Raw genomic sequence first — 5,354 nt, 5'->3', positions numbered from 1 at the left:
GTAAAGGCAAATACAGTATAATACTGGATCTTAGTTAAAATTCTAGATACTTGGCACTACGTTATTTTTTTATTCATTCTTGTTGTAGGTTTCATCTAGCGGTTATGCTTAGAATTTTTTTACAAACACACACACACACACACACACACACAAATGGCAACGTATTATGTGAAAGTCCATGGAAATGTATTTCAGTCATCACGGTTAAAATTCTTTATCCAGTATGAAGTCTTAATTACACCTTCTTTGTTAAAAATACAGCTTGATGCAGCTTAAAGTCCTTATGCTTTTCTCTCACTGTGGTCACTGTAGATTAAATCTCGCTTGAATTTTTAATTGAAGTGCGGGCGGACTGGGAGACACGCGCATTCCCGGTCACCCTCTGACCACCACCGAGAGAACAGAGACCTCCGGCGAGGTCGCAGGCAGAGTTTCCCTGAAAGCTTCTTCACTGATATTTCTTCTCTTTCTCTTTCTGCCTGTGCAACCTGCCTTGACCCAGACATCAATTAAGCCCTTCAGCTGAAGCCTGATCCGTGACACAAGCCAGTGGGGACGACCCCGGCTCAGCCCGCATCTGTACCATGCCCGTTAATGAGTGGAAGTTAGGTAAATGTTTGCGAAGGGAGGATAGGGCGAGAGTGCCAGGCTCCACTTGCCTGCTTGTTATTGCTCTAAAGTTTTAACAAGCCATTCGGTCTCTTTTCTGTTGACAAGGGGAGTCCATCCTGCTGTTCTGAAGGATTAGGCGCAGTGGGACGAAAATATCGGTGGATATATTTTTCATTTTTTATTTTTTTTGTTTGAGTGACATGCAGAGTTCCTGTCACTCGGGGGCATTTTTTCTTGAACCTGAAAAAAGCACCTCACCTCCCGGAATTGTCCTGGGAATAGCAGGGTTAATGGGGCCTTAACCTTGGGGCTGCATAAATACATACTGAATCCACTGTCAATACAAAAACTATGGTAAACTTTAACGCATTAAATATTGGTTAATCCTTTGCCTGATGTGGGTCTTCTTCATAACTTTTGTCAGCTCTACATAATAGTCAAATGCTTTGTCATAAGCTTACATAAACATTATAACGTGGAAACTTAAAACAATTTATGGAATAGTATGGAAAATGTCTGGTTATTCTCATGTATTTAATTTCTCCACCAATAAGGGGTCAATGGAGCCTCAATTTCAAACCAAACGACCATTCCATTAATTGCAGCCATCATCTCATATAACATCTTTCCTGTCTGCAGTGTGTATCTGTGGCATATCCCTTGCCTGGCTTGTGTCCTACCTCGGTGGATGTTCTTTCTAGAATGCTTGGAGTGACACAGTATTAACACCTTGTAGCCTTTCAACAGGTGTCCCCCAGGGCACTCACCTTGGTCCCCTCCTCTTCTCCCTCTGCAGATCTATTGGTCCCATCATCACTGTTCACAGCTTGACATTTCATTGTTATGTTGCCAACACTCAACAGTACCGTCTGATTTACAGGTCTCCACATATATCTCAGTCTGCCTGAAAAACTTCTTTAACTGGCTAGAAAATCACCACCTTTAGCTCAACCTGGCAAAGACTGAAATGCTCTACCTCTCTATGTGACCTCACACCCTAGGCAACACCATTCTCTCGGCTTCTCACACCAAGATCCTCAGAGTGGTACAAGACGACAAATTTAGTAATATGGCCAGCATTGCGTGGTGGGTCGAGTATGTAGATTCTTCCCCTGAAACATCAGGAGAATCCATCTCGAGGCATATGGCTCCTCTTTCTTCAAACCTACTGTTCCTGGTTTGTTCTGGCCCCTAGGGAGTAGAATGAGCTTCCCTGGGCAGTCAGAATCAGCATGGACATTGGCCATCTCCACACCAAGGCTTTCTAGCTGCTAGCTAACTTTTTTGGTTAATAGCTTGTGGCTTAATGCCCATTGAGGCTTGTTCTTGTTTGAATATATCAGTTTAATGTTCAATAGGGTAGCTGATGAGTTCAGTTGTGTCTCGCTGTCTCTTTTTACATTACTTTAGATGACATTACAGTCACCTGGCAGCAAATTCCAGAAATGGCGTACTTCAATGTAACCCCCAGGAATACAAAAATGCAGTATCACCACGAAGACACTTAGTGCCCTTTATAATCAATAAGTCTAAATGTTAATCTGTGTAACAATCAACAATTTGCATTGTAACTAAATAAAATACCACTGATAACCTGTCATCACATAGCTGTAGCTATGACATTAGTCAGAACAACATCCGAAGAAAGACTGAGAAAAAGAAAGGTTTTCTAAAGGGGTTAGAGGAGCCATGGTGAAATCTGAAGAGATGAGACTTGAGTCTGCGTTGAAATATTGGCAGTTCTGACTGCAGTGGGATGCTCATTCCACCACCGGGAGGCCAGAACAGATGGGAGATGTGACCTGGAAGTGCAGGTACACAGGGGGGAGGTGCTAGAGGTTCAGAAGTAGCAGAATGGAGGGGTCTGCTGAAAAAGCCCACTCTGGATCCCTCTGTCATCCAGAACTACCATCCTGTCTCCCTTCTCCCTTTCCTATCCAAAACAATTGAACGAGCTGCTTCTAATCAGCTCTCCTCTTTTCTCTCCCTGAACAACCTCCTAGACCCCTACCAGTCTGGCTTCAGACCTGGCCACTCGACAGAGACCGCACTCCTCTCGGTCAATGAGTTGCTTCACGCCGCACAAGCAGCCTCCCATTCATCTGTCCTGATCCTCCTAGACCTTTCTGCTGCCTTTGACACCGTCAACCATCCCATCCTCCTGTCCTCCCTGGCAGCTATGGGGATCTGTGGCACAGCACTAGACTGGATTGAGTCCTACCTCTCCGGTCGCTCCTTCCAAGTCGCCTGGGCTGGTGCAGTATCAGCACCTCGCCCCCTTGCCACAGGAGTTCCCCAGGGCTCTGTCCTTGGTCCCCTCCTATTCTCCCTGTACACCCAATCTCTTGGTCCTGTAATCTCTGCCCATGGGTTGTCCTATCATTGTTATGCCGATGACACCCAACTCTTTCTCTCCTTCCCGTCCTCTGACACTCAGGTCTCTGCTCGCATCTCTGCTTGCCTGAGGGACATCCAGAGCTGGATGGATAACCACCATCTTAAGCTGAACCCAGGCAAGACGGAGATGATCTTCATCCCTGCTCCATCCTCTAACCTTCTCGACTTTTCCATTTCCCTGGGGGACACTGTGGTGTCATCATCACCCACCGCAAAAAACCTTGGAGTGGTGATGGACAACAGACTGTCCCTCTCCCAGAACATCACGGCGGTGAGTCGAACGTGCAGGTTCTTCCTGTACAACATCCGGAGAATCCGCCCCTTCCTCACCACCTACGCAACCCAGCTCCTGGTTCAAGCGATGGTCCTGTCCCGCTTGGACTACTGCAACTCGCTACTGGCTGGTCTGCCAGCATCCGCCATCAGACCCCTGCAGCTCATCCAGAATGCTGCAGCGCGTCTGGTCTACAACCTCCCCAGACATTCCCATGTCACCCCCCTGCTCACTGACCTCCACTGGCTGCCTGTTATGGCTCGCATCAAATTTAAGACCTTGGTGCTTGCATACCAGGCAGCTAAGGGGTCAGCACCAGGATACATCCAGAGGATCATCAGACCCTACACACCAGCCAGACCTCTCCGTTCTGCCACCTCTGGACGCTTGGCACCTCCCCCTCTTCGCGTCTGCACTTCCCGCTCCCGTCTGCTGTCTGTCCTGGCCCCTCGCTGGTGGAATGACCTCCCCGTGACGGTCAGAACAGCAGAGAATCTCACCACTTTCAAACGCAGACTGAAGACTCATCTCTTCATGAAACCTATGCACTTGTTGTACGTCGCTCTGGATAAGAGCGTCTGCTAAATGCCTATAATGTAATGTAATGTAATATATTTTTTAGCATTTGTACTATGGAATTCACAGTCTTGACTTAGTTTTTCCACAATTTTAAATCAGTAATCACATGTTTTCAACAGTTCCTATGGCTTCAATTACGTTTTAGGGCTCAACTTAGGGTTAGGGTTATGAAAACGATAAGTCTGAGGGTCGAGGCAAGTTCACGGCTGTGTTCAGCAGGTTAAAGAAAGGTTGGGACATTGGTTCTTTTTTGATTTTGGACAATCCAAAAATTTTGTATATACTAGTATAGGTACCTATGACCATGAAAGGATATGGAATTTATACATATTTTATCAGGGAAAACATTTTTTTTTTAAGGCCTCAAATATATTTTTTAGCATTTGTACTATGGAATTCACAGTCTTGACTTAGGTTTTCCACAATTTTAAATCAGTAATCACATGTTTTCAACAGTTCCTATGGCTTCAATTACGTTTTAGGGCTCAACTTAGGGTTAGGGTTATGAAAACGATAAGTCTGAGGGTCGAGGCAAGTTCACGGCTGTGTTCAGCAGGTTAAAGAAAGGTTGGGACATTGGTTCTTTTTTGATTTTGGACAATCCAAAAATTTTGTATATACTAGTATAGGTACCTATGACCATAAAAGGATATGGAATATATACATATTTTTTCAGTGAAACCATTTTTTTTTTAAGGCCTCAAATATATTTTTTAGCATTTGTACTAATGAATTCACAGTCTTGACTTAGTTATTCCACAAATTTAAATGAGTAATCACATGTTTTCAACAGTTCCTATGGCTTCAATTACGTTTTAGGGCTCAACTTAGGGTTAGGGTTATGAAAACGATAAGTCTGAGGGTCGAGGCAAGTTCACGGCTGTGTTCAGCAGGTTAAAGAAAGGTTGGGACATTGGTTCTTTTTTGATTTTGGACAATCCAAAAATTTTGTATATACTAGTATAGGTACCTATGACCATAAAAGGATATGGAATATATACATATTGTTTCAGGGAAACCATTTTTTTTTAAGGCCTCAAATATATTTTTTAGCATTTGTACTATGGAATTCACAGTCTTGACTTAGTTTTTCCACAATTTTAAATCAGTAATCACATGTTTTCAACAGTTCCTATGGCTTCAATTACGTTTTAGGGCTCAACTTAGGGTTAGGGTTATGAAAACGATAAGTCTGAGGGTCGAGGCAAGTTCACGGCTGTGTTCAGCAGGTTAAAGAAAGGTTGGGACATTGGTTCTTTTTTGATTTTGGACAATCCAAAAATTTTGTATATACTAGTATAGGTACCTATGACCATAAAAGGATATGGAATATATACATATTGTTTCAGGGAAACCATTTTTTTTTTAAGGCCTCAAATATATTTTTTAGCATTTGTACTATGGAATTCACAGTCTTGACTTAGTTTTTCCACAATTTTAAATCAGTAATCACATGTTTTCAACAGTTCCTATGGCTTCAATTACGTTTTAG

This window comes from Anguilla rostrata, chromosome 13 (genome assembly GCF_018555375.3).
Source record: "Anguilla rostrata isolate EN2019 chromosome 13, ASM1855537v3, whole genome shotgun sequence".
Classification (NCBI taxonomy): domain Eukaryota; kingdom Metazoa; phylum Chordata; class Actinopteri; order Anguilliformes; family Anguillidae; genus Anguilla; species Anguilla rostrata.
Note: the sequence above shows the minus strand (reverse complement) of the source record.